This window comes from Malaclemys terrapin, chromosome 4, assembly GCF_027887155.1.
Source record: "Malaclemys terrapin pileata isolate rMalTer1 chromosome 4, rMalTer1.hap1, whole genome shotgun sequence".
Classification (NCBI taxonomy): Eukaryota; Metazoa; Chordata; order Testudines; family Emydidae; genus Malaclemys; species Malaclemys terrapin.
Genome location: NC_071508.1, coordinates 45,672,456 through 45,693,670, shown reverse-complemented (window position 1 = coordinate 45,693,670; position 21,215 = coordinate 45,672,456). Strand labels below are relative to the sequence as shown.

Below are 21,215 nucleotides of genomic sequence, written 5' to 3'. Positions count from 1 at the left end.
TGCTGTTGGAGGGAGTTACGATGTTGTCTGAGTAGGAAGGGTGCAAGATAAATGGATGAGGGATCTCCTCTATTAATATGAGAAATTCTGGCATCCCCATCACAAACAAGAGGACCTTCTCAGATCATCACCAGCTGCAGATCCACAATATGTTCTCTGACAGAACCATAAGACATGAATGCCTGTAAATGAAAAGTCTGGAAGAGGTGGTCCCAGGAATGGTGAGGATGCAGATAAATTCCAGTTCAGTCTCCCAAAGGGAGTCCTTTCGGGGGTAGATTCAGGATTATTTTGCTAGGGCTTGTGGGATTGCAATTCCAAGAAGCAGCACAGACTGCAGAGTGAGACATGGGCCCAGCACAGAATCAAGCTGTTCAACACTGTTTATCCTAAGCACGGTCTTTGCCACTTTTGGCTGAATGCTCAGAAGAAATGAGGCTCATAGCTTCCATTTAGGATCCTCACTTATATTGAAATCAACTCCTTTTGGGCCTTCAGTGCTTTGTCCCTTCATGCTAAAGGCAGCTCCTCCCATACACAGAGACATCTATATTTTACAAGTGATTTCAGCATCTTACAATAGTGAGATTTGATTTTATTGTAAGCAGCCAGGGCAAAGGACACATTGTTCTCCCTGGTTTCTCCCACTTTCACTGAGTTCCAGAAGTGTCAGAACTAGGGAGGAATTGCTTTGAAGATTGCACATTATTACAAGGGTGAGGGAGAAGGAAAGGCTGTGTTCTCTTTACAAACAAACACACAGCAGCCCTTATGGGCAATAACAAGTGGTTTCTTGGATCAGGCAGTACCCAGGTCTCTCTCAGACTGCAGTTACCCAAAGTCAGGTGTTTGTAGTTTAACCTATGTTGGGGTCTTTCCTCCAGTGTAATATCAACATCCATAAAGAGGAAACATTCTGAGTATGTGGTTCCCAAAGAAAACTCCAAGGATACATTATAAACCATGTGGTTTGTAAGTATACTCACTTTAGGGCCACATGCTGTACTTAATTATGCTGTTATAAATCCAGAGTAACTCTAATGAAGTCAATGGAATCACTCCAGATTTACTCTGAGACTAGAATCTGCCTTTGCATCTTTGCCCAGCTCTGCGATCGTTTCACTCATATCTCAGATGCAGTCCTGGCTTGTGGAAAAGCTAAGTGGCTTTCCTTGATCAACGGACACAAGGTTACCTAACAGTCTGGTGCTACGAACTCTCACTCACCTGAATAGTTCTTTCTCAGCTAAAACTTCCCATTAACAGAAGAAGGCCTCCTGGTTGAAAGGTGGCTGGTATCTTTACAATCAGCATGCTAACCCTCTTCGTCCATTGGATGTGGCCTCTTGCCTTGACCCCTGTTTTCTTTTTGTTCACATGTTAAAAACCCCACTCCTTATCCTACATTTACTCTTCTTTTTAATGCATTGGATCAGATTGGCTTGAATGCATTTCTTACCTTAAAAACGGATTGTCCTACTGCAGTCAATGAAGATAGTGTGGGGAAAATGCATTAATATTTTCATTGTTATCACTAAGGACAACTATAAATAAACCCTCCCTTACAGTATTTATACATTATTACATCATGTTGCCATTTAAAAAGAAAAGAAATTGAAAGTACTGAATAATGTAAGAATAATTGCCTGTACATTAGTTCCGCTGTCACTGCCATTATGTTTGGGTCTGTGACATTGCCATATTTGTCACATTATAATATCTGTGTGCTTTGTGTAATAAAATTCAGTAGCTTTCATGGTATACTGGATTAGCTATTATATAATGAGAAGGCTTTTCTGGAGAATTTAGCCAGCGTATGTTCTTTTTTCATTGGTTTCTGTTGGGCTGAATTTCTATGTACTGAACAGGACCAGCTCTAGGCACCAGCAAAGCAAGTACGTGCTTGGGGTGGCACAATTCTGGCCATTTTTATTATTTTTTTTGGTTAGGCAGTTGCGCTCTCGGAGCTTGGAGCGGCAAATTTTTTGCTTGGGGCACCAAAAAACCTAGAGCCGGCCCTGGTACTGAAGGATACTTGTTTGGATCAAATAGCTTCTCAAAATAGCTCATGTAAACATACTTACTGAGCCAGATTCTGATACCCTTATTCACACCGAATAGTACCTTATTCCATGGTTATTATTTGTTTGTATTACAGGAATGCCTGCAGGCCCCAACCAAGATCAGAACTCATTATGTTAGGCACAGGACAAACACAGAGCATGAGACAGACCTTGCCCCAAAGAGTTTACAATCTAAAGAAACAAGACAGACAAAGGGAGGGAGGGGAAACAAAGAAGTGAACTGACTTGTCCAAGATCAGGCAGCAGGTCAGTTCAGAGCTGGGACTAAAACCCAAGTCCGCTAGACCCTTATTGAAGTCCATGGGATCCTTTGCAAAGTACTACTAAAGCCAATTCACAAGAGCAGAATCATTACGTTGCTTTTTTTTCTTGCCTTCCTGCTTCCTTATTTTGTTTGGGGATGTGCGTGTCTTATGTGACTCAGTTATGCTATGGTTAAGTTGCCTTCATGCTGAGTCTATGGATTTTAATTTCCTCACTTATGACTAGCTTCCCTTTTTTGTTTTTATGTTTTATACCTCAAAACAAAAACCTTTGCTGAGCTTGAATGCCACAGTGCAAGTTTTTATGGCAAGGTTGTTCAGCTTAAGTATGTTGTAGTCACTATTACTTAGTGGCTTAACTACAGTCACTTTTTGAACTAACTTCTGTGGTACTTAAGACTAAGCCAAGAGCAGCCTCTCCTCTTGTGTGTTCTGGAAATATCCATTCCAAATGTATTCATTTAAGATGCTGAGAAATCACTTCTCTGAACCTTGCCATGACAGGACATACGACTATTTTATGTGTAAGTTACTGCAGCCATCTTTTATTACTGCTTAGATTTAGCTGCCTCTTTGATCTATCTTTGCAATGCACATTCAATATTTTCCCCCCGATCTGGAGGCCAGAAGTATAACACCCTATGAGTATGTTTGTATTCTTAGGGTTTAGGATTTCATAGATTCATTCATAGATTCGTGGAGTTTAAGGCCAGAAGGAACCAATAGATCATCTAGTCCAGGGGTTGGCAACGTTTGGCACGCGGCTCTCCAGGGTAAGGACCCTGGCGGGCCGGGCCAGTTTATTTACCTGCTGACACAGCAGGTTCGGCCGATCGCGGCCCCCATTGGCCGCAGTTCGCTGTCCCGGGCCAATGTGGGCAGTGGGAAGCCGTGGCCAGCACATCCCTCGCCTGCGCCGCTTCCCGCCTCCCCCATTGGCCCGGGACAGCGAACCGCAGCCAATGGGGGCTGCGATTGGCCAAACTTGCCGCGTCAGCAGATAAATAAACTGGCCCGGCTCACCAGGGTGCTTACCCTGGCGAGCCACATGCCAAACGTTGCCGACCCCTGATCTAGTCTGACCCCCTGTATGTCATAATCTGAGGCCATTAATTTTCACCCACTTCTTGAAGACATGAAGAGATTGATAATTCACCACTTCCTTTGCCAGTTTGTTCCCAAGGTCAGTCACCCTCACTGTTATAATGTATGCCTAATTTCTAATTTGTCCAGCTTCAGCTTCCAGCCACTGGTTCTTGTTATGCCTTTGTCCACTAGTTTAAAGAGTTTCTTAGTACCCTGTATTTTCTCCTCATTAAGGTACTTTTACACTGTAATCAAGTCACATCTCAATCTTTTTGATTTGTTCTTTGATTGAACTTTTCTTACGACTTTCACTGTAAAGCATTTTGTCCAGCCTTCAAATAATTTTTGTGGCTCTTTTCTGCACCCTCTCCAATTTTTCAACATCCTTTTTAAAATGTGGACACCAGAACTAGATGATATTCCCGTCTTTGTCTCACCAATCCCATATACAGAGAAAAAAATCACCACCCTGCTGCTTATTCATTACTCCCCTACTTATACATTAAAACATTGCATTAGCCCTTTTCACCACATCATCATACTGAGAACTCATATTCAGTTGCTTGTTCACTATGACCTTTAAATCCTTTTCCAGAGTCATTGCATTCCAGGATGCAGTCCACCACTCTGCAGGCATGGCCTGCATTCTTTATTCCTGGAGGTATCAAACTTTCCTTTTAGCTGTATTAAAATGCATTTGATTTGAATAGGCCCAGTTTACCAAGGGACCCAGATCGCTCTGTGTGGCTGCCCTGTTCTTATCATTATTACCACTCTGCCAAACTTTGTGTCATCCACAAATTGCATCAGCACTGATTTTACATTTACTTCCAGATCATTGATGGAAAGGTTGAATAGCACCTGGCCTACTATTGATTGCTGCAGAACCCCACTAGAAACACCCCATTAACTGTTACTTTCTGAGATCCCTCAGCCAGTTCTTAGTCCTTTTGACATATGATTACTGATGTGCATAATTTGAAAATCAGAATGTTAGGTGATATTATGTCAAACGCCTTACAAAAGTCTATTACATCTACACAGTTACCTTTATCAATCAACTTGTTGTTCAATATGGCTTCGACTGAATGATCCTCTCCAGTCAGAAATTTTATCTCATTCAATTTTAAGGAATATTTTAGGTAGACTGCTTCGGTCTGAACTGCATGACCCAATCTGTCCTCCTTATATACTTTATACCCAGTTATACAGTTTCTTGTTGATGTTGCTGATTTTTTTTTATTCCACCATGTTTCAATTTTAATGCCACAAGGTCTTCTTCCACTGCCAGGCATTCTAGTTTTCTAATTTTTACTTTTAAGATGATTTTACTGATACGTTGACATTTAAAGTAGAATTAATGTTAATTAAAATTGGGCGTCCAAGTCCCCTTGGCAGTTTTGAAAATCTCAGCCTTAACATTTGTATTTTTGGCCATGTGCCTTTTTTGATTGAACTCCTTTAGCAGACAAACTGTTATTTTGTTGGAATGGACTTCTGGGATCTCAACTTGTCCCTCCTGCAGTTCAGCTGTAATTACTGCCCTGTCTTGGGTACATAGTTACCTTTGTATTACTGACAACCCCAGCAGATGTCTTAGCTTGATCTGAGTGCTCCTCAGGGCCCATTAGCCTCTCCCAGTTCCTCATGTACATAATCCCCCTAAACCTTGTTAATCTTCTGCACCAGAGTCCTAGCTCCTGTTTGGTTAATGTGGAGGATCTGCCTTCTCCAAAGAGAACAGAGGGTCCTGTAGGATCTGCCATCCTCAGAAGTTACCAGTAAAGAATTTGCTAAGCTAAGTGACTTGCCAAAGATCACACAGGAAAGCTGTGGTTCAACAGGGAATTGAACCTGCATCTCCTGCTAATGCCATAACCACAGAACCATCCTTTCTCCTCAGCCTTCAGATAACCCAGGGAAGAAAAGAGAGTAGAGATGGGCCAAACACCATGAAATGTCTATGTGGACCTGGCTCCAAACTTCTCCAACTTTTGAGGGGGCTTGGATTGGGCCTTCCAGTTCAGGCCCATCTCTAGAAGAAAAGGTTGTAAAATAGCCACGAAGAAGCCAAGGCAGAAGTCTTTTTTCTCCTTCTGCCCTTCACCTGTGCCTTTGAAACCTCACAACATTATTTCCAGAATTCTAGGCCTGTCACCCAACTCTCTCGCATGCTTGGGACACCACCATGTCTCCTCCTCCCCCACTCCAGAAAAGTCCAGCTACAGCCTTGACCACGATGCCCAAGAGGCTTTGGAGTTTGTTTGAAACAAAAGGAAAACATTGCGAAAGGCAGTGGTGTCAAATAATGCTTCCATTTAGTAGGAATTTTTCTCCCCTTGCATTTCCAGGCACCACCTGCTGCGTGAGGCTGCTGGCCAGCTCCACTGAGCCTCTGTAGTAAAACAAACAAAAGCATCAGGAAAAAAAAAATCCTCTTTATAACGCCTGTTATCCTCAGGCTACCTTCCAACACTCTCCTTTTCTCCCCCATCCCAATCACTCCCTCCAGGGAAACTGTCTATTACAAAGCCAGAAAGCCTTGTACAAATGGCCAAATGACTGATGCACAGCCCTCATCTTACTGAAAACAAGACTATTTTCTTTCCCCCTCTGTCTTGTCTAAGCCGAGAGAGGTTTTTATTGATGTCCCAGCCAAAACAAGAGAAATGAAATGTTATCACTTCAATAGCAACAGCAGAACAAAAATGGGCCTGAAACAGACAGAATGAAAAGGGCTGAGGAGGGAGCATAAAGGAGAGTGGGTGAAGCTGAGCCCTTGGTGATGTTTATTTCCCAATGATCAAGTCTCTCATCAGAAATATTTATGTGCTCCTCCCTGTGACATGTAGCTGCAATACAATATATTAGCTAGTTAGTGATTTGGGCTGAAGATTATGTTTTGGAGCTTGGTGGAATTGGTGGGGAGTTGTTCTTAGCTATCCAGCATCCGGGCACCTGCCTTTTACCTGCTCATCCATTCATGCTTCCACTCTGCTGGAAATGTTGATTAGGATCTGTGCTATTCTAAGGAAAGAGGTGTCCCTATTCTTTCAAGCCACAGAAAGTCAAAGGGAGAATTGGTGACTGACTCTCTCTTCACAATCTCCCCATGAACTCCACCGTCTCCACTTCCCACTTCAGCCTTGAAAGAAAAAAAAAAAACTTGCAGCATCATGTTTTTGTACTTGCTTTAGGCACCATCTTATAATGAGCTTCTGCTAAACAAAGTAACCCTGTATGCAGCATGAACACAGAGTCATAGATTTTTAAGGGACCGCTATGCTCATCTATTCTGACCTCCTCAATAACACAGGCCAGAGAATTGCTGTTGTTGTCCAGAAAGTGGATACAAACAGCCATGTGGAGAGAAGGTATCAGAACTGCGTGGTGATTGAAATCACCTGCAGACATTTGAGAGGGGAACGTGGAAGCACTGACTGTATTTTCCTGCTTCAATAGACTCAGAGATGATTCAGTTACAGGGATATTGTTGTGCAAACAAGGTAATAAACAACTGCTAACTGGAGTAGTGGGTTGTTTCTTCACTGGTCTACTTTGGCTCCTATAAAACTAAAGTTGACTCTATGTTCATCATATTCAAAGATACCAACTGAGAGCCAGATCCTACCCTTCCTTCCTTCCTTCCTTCCTTTTCTAGATATAAAGCCCTATCTAGCTAATCATTGGCACAGGGAAATGCTGGGGCAAATGGATTTGTGTGCCCTTTGGCTCTCACTCTCTTTCTCTGCCAGATCATGGTTCTAGCCTGTCTGGCTCTCTGTTAATCTTTATTTTGCTCATCTGTGTCCTCTTGATCCATCCCAAGACATTTCAATAAGGTACCAAGTCAAATTTTCTGTGCACATACTCAGAACTGCACTTATAAAAATATTACTCCCCACTTTGTGGGTTCCATAAGAGGTAGCGGGTGCAGGAATGCATGCATATGTTTGGTGAATCTGAGGCTTGTGGGAATGTAACACTGATAGCTCTGGCTAGAGTCATACATGTGCTTTTCAAGTTTCTCCCCAACCATAGCGCTCTGGCCAAAATCTATGTGAAACGCACTGGGGGAGTGTGAGTTACAGGTCCCAATCTGTGCCCGATCCACAGAGGATGTAAATCTGCTACAGCCCCAGCTAGAGGAGCTTGGTTCTTTAGTGCATAGAGGAATCTGACACTCAGACAGCCACTTGCATTTTCTTATTTTCATGAGTGCATCTAAAAAACTAAAACAAGAAACTCAGGTCCCATCCGGACACTGACCAGGGTCTGACAGCCAGGCCTAGCCTTTGAGAAAGGCTGCCTTAGGAGATCCTTTATTAGTACATTCACCATGCTGAGTATTGTGATATCATTGCTGTACGGTCTGAGTCTAGAAATGGTGTTCAGTGCTGCTGCTATGACATGGCCATCACCCCTGGGAAATCGTGTGGGAGGGGTTAGCTATATTCCCACTCTCCCGGTGGTCACCACATACCCTGCCCCCCCCGCCCCCCAGTCAGCATCTCTAGATTTAAATCAACAACGGGGTGTCCTTCTGAAAGAGATGCTCTCAGTATTGCCAGCCCCAAATGTTCAAAAATCATGAGTCAGGCTCACCAAAAATCATGAGATTGTCTTTAAAATCATGAGATCATGTAAAGAGACTAGAGTTGGTGTTCTTTTTATTTGCCTTCTGCTTTTTGAGCCTTTAGGATGCACTGAGATCACATTTTGAAGCTTTCTCCACAACCATGAGGGCTAGACACTTACTTTTTCTTTAAGAATGAAGGCGGGAATCATCACGCATCCACGTGATTCCATGGGCTTTAAGGAACACAGTAATTATCACGAGACTCATGACAAAATCATGAGAGTTGGCAACAGGTAAACAAAGATTAGCCTGTTTTTTGCTTGTTTGCACTGCCCCTCAAGTCAGACTTAGCACATTTACCTTGCTCTGCAGCTCTGTAATTTCAAGCTAGGGTTAGCATGTAACTAGTCAGATTGGGGCAAGCCCTTATTATTACTATTCTGGTTGTGCAGTGTGGGCCTCATGAACAGAACACTCCTCAGAAAACCCAGCTTGAATGTCAGAGCCACCTATGCTGTATTATTTCACACGCTGGCTGTGGGAGAGTTTCCCCAGCAGAAGTTAGTATAACAAATGCCCAGTAGGATTTCATTGCATTAATGACTCTGGGGCATTGGCTACAATGAGCTCATAGATACTTCAATGGTTGCCTCCCATACTAGAAATCATGGTAGGGAATGCTGTAAAGCAGTGAATACTTCTCACCCTTTTCCATATTGTGACCCATGTTACAATAGAAAGGAGGTTCAGGATGGCTCCCTTTCTTCCCCTTAGCCATAAAAAAAGGGAGGCCAGGTGCAACTCACAGGCTGGGAACCCACCTTGTATGGCCTTCAGAGGTAACTAGTGAGAATGCTATTGGATTACTGGCTGTGGGGAGCTCACAGTTGTTCCCATACCAGACTCCCCGACAAGAAATAATTGTGGACAATACTAGGGATGCCACCTGTCCAGGTTTTCCCATGACTGTCCCTTTTTTGAGGTAGCTGTCATGGGAAATCTCTACAGGTGCTCAGTACACACTGCCAGCTGTCCAGTTTTATGGGCTCAGGGTCATCCCAGATGTTCTGTTTCTTTGTACCTCAGAGATGGCAACATTAGACAATACTGATGTAACTCTGTTTCTGTGGAGGCACCAGTGAGTACAGTTCCATTGTATCCCAAGACCAACCAATTCCAAAGCTCTGAATCCTCACACAGGGGACATGCAGAATTCTCTTCTGAACATCCTGGGACTATGAAGCCCAACACAGGGGATCTGCAGGATTTCCCCTGTATGCCAGAGTCCTACACCCCATCCAAAACTCCCTTGTGAGGGATGGAGGGTCTTCCATGAAATGTCTCTCCCCTCTCTTGTTATCTCACTTTCCTTGTCAGTCAGTGAACTGTGAAGCAACAGAAGAGAGAGAAATGAACTCTGACCTCATTTTTTCTACAATTAGCCAGAACTGTGCTTTTATTTTTTATTTTTCCTCTCCACTTTTTAAATGATTAATAGGACAAGTTGGTCCTTAGCTTCTGCAGCGAGCCGGGTGTGCTGACAAAGCATTACATCGCTTCTTCCAGGTCACCCAGCAGCAGGCCACGTCTTTGTGAAAACACAGGAATCGGATGGAGGAATTCAGAGACTGACATGCAGGAATTTTTGCCCTTCAGACCCTGGCAACTGTGTAGTCTGCTGCGGTCTCCAGGCATTAGTGACTGCCGCGGGAAAGGAGCAGATGGTGAACCGCAACCTGCGATCTTTTCAAAACAAGTTTTTTTCTTTTTAATGTGCAGCCAGTGACCCTCATTCTATTTTACATAGTCATGGTCTCTGGTGTGCAGTAAATTGTATCGGATGACAAAACACAGGGCTGTAAACACCCTTAATTTCAGTGCGCAAACAGAACCTCACTCCAGTTAACCCAGCATCTGAACATAGTCTGAACTCCACTCTATTTCAGTACAGCACATATACTTTTCCCCACCTCAGAACCTATTCAACTTCTGCTGATGTGTGACCCAAGCAGTTATAGTTGTAGGGGGGGGAGGGTATGAGTTATCTCCTTTCCTGGATGGTCCCCTTGATGTTTGTGTTTGCAATGCATATTGCTAGATATCACTGACCATTAGCACCTGAATGCCCCCAGGTGGTTTGGAAAATGTGGTTGGGGCTACACCACAACCCCACTCATGTTCACAAGCCACTGGATGTTCAGGCAACTTGGGCAGAGCCAAACTCCAGCTTTGGAAACTCCCCATGGCATCCAACTCCCATTTGAGTCTCCAGGCTCCCACCCAAATGTTTGAAAATGTTGCCTTTAACTTCTCTGTGCAGCAGTTTTCCCAGCTGTAAACAGGAAAGGTGGCTTCCTGGCTGAAAATAATCTGAGGAGGTGGGCTAAAGTTCTCCCACACTCTATAGCTACCTGCATCAAAAGGACTTTCCATGGGAAGCTGTGGCTGTCCTATTGACTGACACATTTGAGATGGCACTGGACAAAGCACTGAAAAAACACATTGTATGGAACAATCCTACATTGGCCTCTAGTGGATGGCTTATTAGTTTTTTCCATCTCTTCTACTTATCTACTTCTATGGCTGCAGACAATGCATCCTTCAATTTTTGTCAATAAAAAAAAACACGGCTTCTTTCCAAGCTGCTTCAAACAATTCCAGCTAAGTTGGGATACTTTTCCCAAAGGTTGAACTTTACCCCTGTACAGAGGGCTACATACCCCTTAAGTCCTTCAAACAGGGCTTTTATAGGACTTAAGTGGTGCATATGTAATCATCGGCGGGTGGGACTGAACCTGGGGCTTCTGGAGCTTATGAACGAGCCTCTACCGCATGAGCTAAAAGCCAACTGGCTGTTAGCTAAGGCTATAGAGCAGACTCATTTTATCTGTTTCTCTAAGTGGTCTTGGTGCCACTAGATGGGACAGACCACCACACCCAGACGGTGTGTGGGTTACACATAGGTCTTGCGCTGGCTCACTAGATAGGGGTGAATTTCACCCCTTGAGAAAAATATCCCAGGTTAGCTGGAATTGTTTGAATCAGTATATAAAGAAGGTTCAGCTGCTGTGCTTTATCGTTTTCCCTCAAGATGCACACTAAGGCCAAAAGAATGGCTGGGCTTTTGCCCTTATGAAAAGTCTTCCAGCATTCTATAGTAATGGTCCAATACCCACCGCTTTACCAGAACATTACTATAGTAACCATTGCTGTAGAATTGTATACCTTTCCAGTGAGTGATGCTGCTTCTTGCTGTATTCCAGTGTCACTGCAGGATCATACAGAATTACATGCCCCCAGCAAGAGCTGGATGAGAGGGAACGGGCTGTTGCATGGATTCTGGACACATGTGCCTATTGATAAGCCACGTGGGGGTAAAGCTTTGAGTAGGGGAGAAAAAGGGTGAACAACTCAATAACTTCAGAGCCAGATCCTCAGCCGGGGACTGATCTAAAACCCCTTGAAGACAATGGAAAGACGCTTTTTGACTTAAGGGGGCTTTGGATTGGGTCCCTGGTATAAATCAGCAGAGATCCATTGACTCCAGTGTAGCTGCACTGACAATCACCAGCTGAGGTTCCGCCCCTCAGTGGTTTTAGCTTTCCCTATTTTTTTTGAATGGCTGGCAAGTGTCCCCACAAAGCAAAGATGGGAAACTCTGGAAGAGGAGCTTCCCATAGAATTTATGCTCATGCCCAGTTAAAGGGCTGTCATCACCCCTAAAGGGTGAAGAGTGGTTCTTTAGCTCTAGACAAGTATTTTAATTGTTGATGGATTCTTGAAATCTTTTTGGAAATGAGTGTATGTGAAAGGCACCAGATTGACACAGCACAGGAGACTGACTGAAATCCTCTGTTTATCCACAGATCCGATATAATATGGGCAGTAACTGTGTAAGCCCCCAGTATCACCATGCTAATGTGCCCACACTTTGGAAGAGAAGCAATTGTCTATTGGGTAATTCAGGCTCTATGTTCAGTTCTGAGATACATACCTACCAGTCCTACAAGGTGACATGTGTCTCCTAAGAGATGCGCAACTCCTTCAATTTCCAACAAAGGCCATATGAGTTGATACAGTTCAGCACCTCACAGAATCAGGCCTTTAAAATACTATACATTTAGGGCCCAATCTTGCTGCTGCTGAAATCAACCACAAGACTACCATTGATTTCAATGGAAACAGGCTCTAACCTTAAGATTTCTTGGCTGAATTCAATCCCCTGGTCTACAGATGAAAGCCACTGTCATCCTGTTCATAATCCCTGAGCTTTCCAGTCCCCGAGCTCTGAATTGTTTCTAAATGGAGTGTTTTTAAGAGATTTCCAGGAGGACTGACCTGCTCTTAAACCTTCCTCTGAAGCAGTGTTATCTGTCCAGACATTCAAGAGGGGAGGAATTTGATTGGAACCTTCTTCATCACCTCTAACAAACACTCCCATTATCTGGCAGATGCCTCCCATTCCTCTCACTCCACAGCTGGGCAGCTGTGAGGAACATGCCAAGATACATGGGGTGGGGTAGATAAGGCATTCTGTGCAGCCAAGGCAGAGGGGGAAGCAGTCAGTGCCCCAGCACCGGTGCGCTAAAGTAACAGTGATGGGCTGTTAATTTACATAGGGTATTTAACTTGTTTTTAAGCATTAAAAACCAAGTATTTAACTTTCTATTAAATGCGTATTAATTCTTATTATTTATTACAGTAGTGCCTGCAGGTCCCAGCTCTGACAGGGATCCCATCATGCTACGCATTGTGCAAACACAGAGTGAGAAATGATCCCTGTCCTGAAGAGGTTAAACAGACAAAAAGTGGGAGGAGAAACACAAGCCCACAGAGGTGACGTGACCTGCCCAAAGTCACCCAGCAACTTAGTGCCCCGGTCCAGTGCCCTATCCACAGGTGCAGTATGGTCCAAATGAATTTCAGTAGACACAGAACTTCCATCATAGACCTCCCAGTGCCACTGCATTCTTCAGCTTGTGCAAATAAGAAAACACAGCTAGATAAAGAAAGATGCACTTGGTTGCAAATGTTACATTTTTAGGTCATTGCTTCTTCAGATTAGTAAGTTTAGAAGAATTTTGTATAGTTTATCTAAAGCATAGCCAAGTCAGTGATATCGTGAGTTAAGGGTCATTGCTCCATAGATTTTGATGCTGAAGTCTTGAGGTTTGGATAATTTATGAGTAAATGTCCCAGAGGTGCTCACTACCTTCTTTCCCATTTAGAGTGACCAGACAGCAAATGTGAAAAATCAGGACGGGGTGGGGGGTAATAGGAGCCTATATACGAAAAAGACCCAACAATCGGGATTGTCCCTATAAAATCGGGATGACTGGTCATCCTATTCCCATTGCATTCTGGGAGCAGGGGAAGTGGAGTCTAAGTTGAAAGTGAAGCTTCTAGTCCTGAGGGGTTCTCAGTGAGAGAAGAACCCTCTACCAAAAAGGAAATCAAGAGCAAAGGGTAGATGGGTAGGAAAAGACACCATCCTATTGTGACTAATGTTGTAGAAGAAATAAAATAGATTTTTAAATCAGAACTGGTACAGGGCCTCTCTCTCCTCTCTTCTGCTCCAGAGTAAATAATCAGGTGTAACTCCACTGCCATCAATAGATATACGCTAGAGTACAAAACTGGTGTAAGTGAGAAGAGAATAAGGCCCTCTGCATGGGATGCTGTTAAGTGCTATATCAGCCCCTGGGTATATGCCCACACTGCTATAAGCAAATATCAGCCTACAATAGCCTGACTGAAATTAAAATGATCTCCTTCCCTCTGGGTATAATCTTTATAATGGAGCTTGCCAATGAGCACTGTGGCATCATGGGAATGTGCTTGTGAGAATTAGCTGGAGGTACTAGTATTCTTGTTTTTACATTTGATGAAATATTCTTTCGTTAACAGATGTTCAAACTGGGATTTTCCTTCTGTATTTTTTTGTCTGTAGCACAAGGGACTCTAATCTGCTCAATTATAGGGTTAGGAAGGTGGAATCCATTCAAGCAGTCCTGGTTGGCTGAAACATCTTAGGTTGTTTTTAATTTTCTATAGACTGTACAGTATCTCTCTGTATAATAGATTATTGTTTTGTTTTGAGGGTCCTCTGAGGAGACTTGACACTTCTATAGGGTCAATTCTGCTACTGTTAGACCTACCTTACTCCATCAGTGGGGCTATCCTTAGAGTAAGGTGTTTCTCAAGGCAAGACAGAGTGGCAGCATATGAAGGGGCTAGTTAAGTGATTTACCCAAGAATTTATTGTGAGTCAGGGGCACACTAGGGAAAAGAACACAGGAGTCCTGACTCATGCCCCAATCACTAAACTGCACTCAGGCCGCGGCACTGTAGTTGTACTGCAGTGTAGACTCTCCTTACAATGGCGGAAAGGGTTTTTCCATCGCTGTAGATAATCCGTCTCCCTGAGAATCAGTAGTTAGGTGGAAGGATTCATTCTTCCATTAACCTAGCCACATCTATACTGGGGATTAATGCAGAGCAGGTCTCATTCCTTTGCATACAGGAAAATCAGAATGACCCATCATTTCTCTGCACAAATTCACATAAGCCAAGGTGGAATCAAGGGAATCTTGAGTCAGTTCTTGTCTGATAAAATAGAAGAAGAAGAAGGAAAAAAAGAAAGCATAAAGCTGGTTACTATTACTAGCACAGTAGGTTAAGAACAGATTTCCACAAGAGCTCAGGGCCACAGCTGGGGCTAGATTTTTGAGAGCTCAGACCCTATCCAGGATCTAAATCAGAGTTAGCTTTCTAGATGTGCTCAGCACCTAGCTGCTCTTATTGGGACATCTATGGCCAGCTTTTCCAAAGATCGCAGCACCCAGCATGCTGGCTGCTTGTTCTAGTGGCTAAACGGGAGCTGTGCTTTCCTGAAAACCTGGTCCTGACCATGAGTAGGAAGCTCTGTTGAAAATTCAGGCCCTAGTGTAGAATGACTTTTTGTTTGTTTAACACACGAGTTCAAGGTAGACAAAACCAGTTGGGATGTGTAACTCTGGACTAGACTGTAAATTCTTTGGGTCCCTATTTGATATTTTTGTTTAGTGCTGAGTACCCTGTTAACATTCAATTAATGTGAAATACTGTAATGAATGGATTTCAAAAGCTTCAGCAGTTTGGTGTCGTTGAGCAATCAAAACTTTAGAGGCCAGATCCTCAGCTGGTACAAATTGACATAGCTCCATTGAAGTCACTGGAGCGACTTTGACTTATATCAGTGAGGATCTGACTCTAGATGTTTATTTAAACCTTGTCTGAACTTCTTCGGCCTAGAGATCAAGCTGGAAATCTTAACGGAGTTAAGCAGGGTCAGAAATACTGGTTTCAGCAGGGTCAGAAATACTGCAAGACAGCATTCCTCAGGGTATTTCAGTGCTCTCACCTCCAGTCAAGTCCCAAAGAGGGCAGAGGAATGTGAAAGTTTTTTTTTTTTTTTTTTAAATGTTAACTGAACTTTTCAAACTTGAAAGAAGGGTCAAGTTCAGAGCAGTTCAAGTTTCAGGTTAAGGTTGAATGCGGATCTTACTCTATCTGAGCAGGTTCACACATCCCTAGTTCAAACAGAACTTCATGATTATTAGTCAGAAGTGATAGTGAGCTGCTGGACTGAACTTAGCCCTCACTGAACATTTGACTAATAGGAAAACCAACACTCAGTTTGGCAAATTTGCCACTACCAGCAGTCTGGGTCCAATAGAGGACTAAATCTGCAATAGCAGATCAGGGCCACAGCCCCACAACTGATGGCACATCACTAGATCCTAACGCACATGTCGAGCTCCAGGCTGGTGCTAGGGTCCGATCAGGGCCCAAGACTAAAGGAACAGGCCTGCAATAGCAGGTTTGGACTGTGATATCTTAGCGGATCTATGTGGGGCTTAGGACTGGAATTGCAGGGGAGATAGCAGTTTGGATTGATATCTGTTAGTGGAGCTGTAGGTGCCTAGGGTTGAAATAAAAGGGGTGCTGCAGACTTAGGATGTGGGTACATTGGCAGGACTGTGTGAGGCCCAGGACTAAAATAGCAGGGGCATCACTGATCAAGTTTCCATGACCTACACAGCTCCTCCCACACTATATTTATTTCTAGCCAGTGTCCATAGCCCTTTCCACTCATATGCACTGAAAATGCTTCTGAACTCACCTATCCACAAGCCATATAATAGATCTTAGAGAGGGAGGATGTGCCACTCAGAGGATACTTCAGGTGCTGCTTTAACAGGCTGCTTGCCTATAGCTGTAGAGAGACGCAAACAGCTTTTTGAAGGAGTAGGTGGTGGTTCTTATTCAAACAGCTCCCATCTGCGGGGAAACAACAAACGATTAAGAAAAGCGAGCTTAACCATTAATGAGGGTGGACAATGATTAGGGATGTGGCTAAGTTCTCTGTAACTTAACAGCCTCTTTCTTGTCTCAGTGTAGTTGAATTATTTTTGGCAGGCCGGGGCTGGTTAAAGTCTTTTCAAGAGTTAATGAGCCAGAGGAGTCTCATTTTCCAGGGGGCTCTCTTTTGAACCCTCAGTTTTAGCATCAGGAACACATACAGGCAGTGGGGTTACAGAACTTGGCCTGGTGCAGGGGGGGTTCATGGTTTGGGGGAAACTGTGGTCACACTGTATTAGGGTCAGGGGGGAGCTATCCTTAGACTAAAGACTTCGGGTCCTTAGACTAAAGACTTCGGGTCAGACCCTCGTCTATGGCTAACCCCAGCGGTGCTAAGCAAAGGTGCTTTAAAGCACTCCATTGCACTTCCTGGATCCTGCTGCTGCCGCCATGTGCAAGCCAGCACCCATGCACCATGTTAGAGCAGCCTAATGGATACCCCAACTTACATCAGGCTGCAACAGCCACAGGGGCTGAAAACACAGCAGAGGACTGGTGTGATATAGGAGAATCCCAAATCATGGCAAGAAGCAAGTGCTTTATGCCATTTGAAAGGGGACAGTCTCACTTTCCCAAAGGGATATACCCTAGAAAAACCCAAGATAATGCACTTTAAAACTGTGACCTGCCCACCCCACCTCCCTTCTGAGCCCTGTACAGTGGGACTGCTGGTGACTAATGCACATGTGCTTACAGGGATACACAAAATAAGTCCATTACATTTTTTAAGATCCCTAAAACAGTTTTTCTGAAGCATGGGGCACAGACGCTATACCTGATGGTGGGGTGTGGTAATATGATCGTATTGGCATTCATTTGGCATGTCCTGCAGAAACCACCCCTGGCTTCAACACTCACAAATATTGTGCCCATCCTGAAGTTATGCCAGAAAGACCTTTTTTTTAATCACTCGTGATAGATAGATAGATCCAAACTAAAACTCCCTGAGCTAGACTTCACAACTGGCCAATTTCTCTATACGAGTCCAAACCAAAATCCAAGAAATGGATTCTCCCAAGTTTAGATCTGGATAGATACAGCTGTGTGTGCACGTGTATGTCCTATTGTATATGTGCTACGTACATGCAAAATACATCATCTCCTCAGCTATCACTGATGTGCACTGAATGGGAATGTTACTGCTGTTTAACTGTGCACAGCAAATCTACCGACTACATAACAGGAAGTACAGAGGAATGACACATCCAAGGGGGTAATTGATGTAGGAAGAATGTAATTAAATTATCCAACTGAGACTTGGCTCAGACACCCGGCTTGGTTGGCTAATTTACCTGTGGGCAAAAGGAAATGATTGAAAATGTTTTCGTTGTTTTGTTTTGTCAGGCAGGACCGAAGGAGCCAATAGTGGCAACTTGCACTGTGGTTCTGAGAAAGTTTCCACTCAGCACATTCTACCTCCTATTCAGTTGTCTAAACTCCAGTCAGCTGAGGGGAGGGGACAGATAACAAATTTCTAATGGATGCTCTGGCATTTGTTGCTGTTGTGCCTTCCAGTGGATGGCCAGAGAATGTAACAAACTGGTGAAAATCCCTATTAAGTAGCTGGACTCACTGTATGGGCATATTCTGTGCATTCCCAAAGCTGAGCCTCCAACCAGGATCCTTGTGGGTGACAAAGAACAGCTCTCCCAGGAGATTCCCTCTGGCCCACCTGTCTGAGCTACAAGTGTCTGACCTTAGGACAAGTTATCCATATATTTTCTTTTTGTGTATGCGTCCACAGCAGAGTTCCCTTTCCCCTCATGTCGTCACTTCCTGAATGTGACCTGCCTTGGCTACGGAATGGGTGGAACTTCTTTCAGAGCCCATCACCATCACACTTTGCTGAGGCACTGCAGAGCAATACAAGTTGCTCCTGTGAGGACACTTGTAGCCCCTGCTAACCCAGAGTGCAAGAGGCAAGGGGTTGGAATCAAACCCAAGCCTTCATTGGACACTTCCGTTTGTTAGCTACAGGATTACTTGGCCAGCCTTGGTATACTCCTTAGTATTAAAGCAACACCAGCAAGGTGCTCTTGCTCTGCCCTCACCATTATATCTCGTAGTTATAGGAACATAGGAATTGCCAGACTGGGTTGGACACATGGTCCAGCTAGTCAATATTCTGCCTTTGACAGTGGCCAGTACCAGGTGCTTTAGAACAAGGTGCTAGAAGCTGGTTGGTGGTTAGTTATGGGATAAAGCTGCCTACAGGGAAAGCTTCCTTCAAACCCCCATAAGTGACTGGCTTATGTATTGCAGCATGAGGCTTTTTTATCCCTTATAAAGCTAATTAACCTATCTACTGTAACTATGGATGTAGTTACTGTGACCATGTAGCAAATATTTGAAATTATGGTGGGTGGTTTTGGCAGGGCTGGTGCAAGCAAGTTTCGCACCCTAGGCAAAACTTCCACCTTGCGCGCCCCCCCCCAGCCCTGCGGCAGCTCCCCTCCGCCCTGAGGTGCCCCTCCCCCCGCAGCAGCTCCCCCCCCTGCCCTGAGGTGCCCCCTGCGGCAGCTCCCCACCCCAGCTCACCTCTGCTCCGCCTCCTCCCCAAGCACGCCGCCCCCGCTTTAATTCTCCTCCCCTCCCAGGCTTGTGGCGGCAAACAGCTGATTGGCGCCACAAGCCTGGAAGGCGGGAGAAGTGGAGCAGTGACGGCGTGCTCGGGGAGGGGGCGTAGCAGAGGTGAGCTGGGGTGGGGAGCCCTGCGGCAGCTCCCCCCCTGCCCTGAGGCACCCCCACGGCAGCTCCCCACCCCCCTGCCCCAGGGAGCCATGTGGCAGCTCCCCACCCCAGCTCACCTCTGCTCTGCCTCCTCCCCGAGCACACCGCCCCCCCGCTCTAATTCTCCTCACAGGCTTGTGGCACCAAACAGCTGATTGGCGCTGCAACCTGGGAGGCGGGAGAAGTGGAGCGGCAACCACGCGCTTGGGGAGGAACGCTGTAAAAAAATATTGGGGGCACCGCTTTTTGGAGCCCCCAAATCTTGGTGCCCTAGGCAACCGCTTAGTTGACCTTAATGGTAGCACCGGCCCTGGGTTTTGGGCTGTGATTTGGGAAAATGTGAACTTTGTGCAGGACATGGAGATTCTGTCCAGTATAATCACTGTTTGTAGACGGTAACGCTAGTTGACACTTTTCCTCTTCAAAGTGCTCTAGAAACACTAACTAGTTAATCCTCCCAACTCTCTGGTGGGATTGGTGGAGTTATCTCCATTTTTGAGGCAGAGAGGATTAATGGCTTGCCCAAGGCCAGAAGAGAAGCATTAGACCTGAGATAGGAAGTCAGCAGAGCCCATCTCCAATAGACAATGCCTCGCTCTCTCAACGTGTGCCACAGCTTGACAATGTTTCCACCAGTCTCTTTGTTCTTTGTTAGACACAGGCCCCTTCATGCTCCCACTTGGGTGATGGAGAAACAATCATGGGAAATAGCACTGGCAAAAATGGGGACCAGTTCCTCAGCCAGCATAAATCAATGCAACTCCATTCTCGTCAATGGAGCTTCATCAGTTTACTCCAGCTGGGATTTCTTCCAGGTTTTCACAGACTTGGTGGTTTCTGTGGGGAAAAGGTTGTTCCTTGTGGCTGACATACTTTTAGAGAATCCCTTATGGAGTGAGGTTACGGTCAGTAAAGGGTCTCTAAGCATGACTACTCTGTGGTCCATATCAGACTACTCCCCTTTTATGATTTCTGCCCAGTATCAAAGTTGCTCAGTATTTATAGGTTGAACCAAGGTCTTTCTAGCTGGCAGCACTGCAAGTTTCACCTGGTATCTGAAAGATAAGATAGGTTCCTTCCAGCCATGTATGTAACTCAGAAGCCTGAATGTATTTCCAAATGTTTCCAAACTATATGAAACTTTTTGAGTCTGCAAACTTGGACGGAACTTCGCAAATGATTGAGTTTGGGTTTAATTTACATTCTGAGCAAAGGCACTGGGTGGTTCTTATTTTATTCATTCTCTTTTAACCACCCCTTCTGCTCTGCAGTCATCCCCCACAGTGAAGGTGCCAAGAATAGGACTTAGCTAGTAGCTTTGCTGATGGGGAAAGCAGACTGGCACACAGCTCCCCCTTCTAGAGTTGCATGGGCTCTGGAGTAGTGACTTGAGTGAAAACCTGTTTTTGCAGTATTTGGAGCAGTTTTCATGTTACTCAAGAGGCACAGAGGGAGTAGATGTGGAGAGTGTGTAGTCACTTCTCTGATCACAAATATGAAACTTTCGCCAAAGATGCCAACTTGACTTGGTGAAGGAAGGCAGAGCTGACCAGCTGCAACCCTCCTGCTCACCCACTGTTGAACTCAGCTGACAGATGGCTTGGCATTTTTAGGTCAGTGAATCAGCCATTCCTATCCTCATCAATTTCCTAATATGTAACAAATATCAGCTCAAACACCATGCAGAAGCATACCATAGAGTCCTTTTAATACTAATACACTTGGGTTGTTTGAACAGACTATTGCAATACAAACCTAGCTCTTAGACATATGTCCGCTACTGTGTGACTCCCGGCCCTAGCACCTTGGCAGGTGATCTGGTCAACTTACATGAGCAAGTCTCGTCAGTAATTTTATGGGAGACCTTAAAGGAAAATCCAGTTGCTGCAGGAAGCATTATGGGCAGCACTTTTACCTTTGGGACAATGGTGAACTAAATAGTACAGCTAATGGTAAGAAACCCCAAATCAGGACAAACCATAAGAGCTAATGTCTTGACAGATTCTCCAGTGCAGCCACTTTCCACCATGCTGTTGGTATCTTCTGGCCCTACAGCCCAGGAAGGATTGC

The 21,215-nt window shown here is 44.6% G+C and overlaps 1 long non-coding RNA gene across 2 annotated transcripts in view; it reads right to left on the bottom strand.

Annotated features, from left to right (window-relative positions):
• Positions 1-8,086: 8,086 nt before the first annotated feature.
• Positions 8,087-21,215, bottom strand: part of LOC128835290 (uncharacterized) — a 29,040-nt gene continuing 15,911 nt past the window's right edge. The window contains exons 2-3 of one of the 2 annotated variants that reach the window (XR_008444626.1): positions 16,177-16,334; positions 8,087-9,397 (exon numbers count right to left, since the gene is read on the bottom strand). This is a non-coding gene — a long non-coding RNA (uncharacterized LOC128835290). Of the gene's footprint in view, positions 9,398-13,939; positions 14,619-16,176; positions 16,335-21,215 lie in introns of those variants that run through there. The other variant, XR_008444627.1, reaches the window with a different exon arrangement.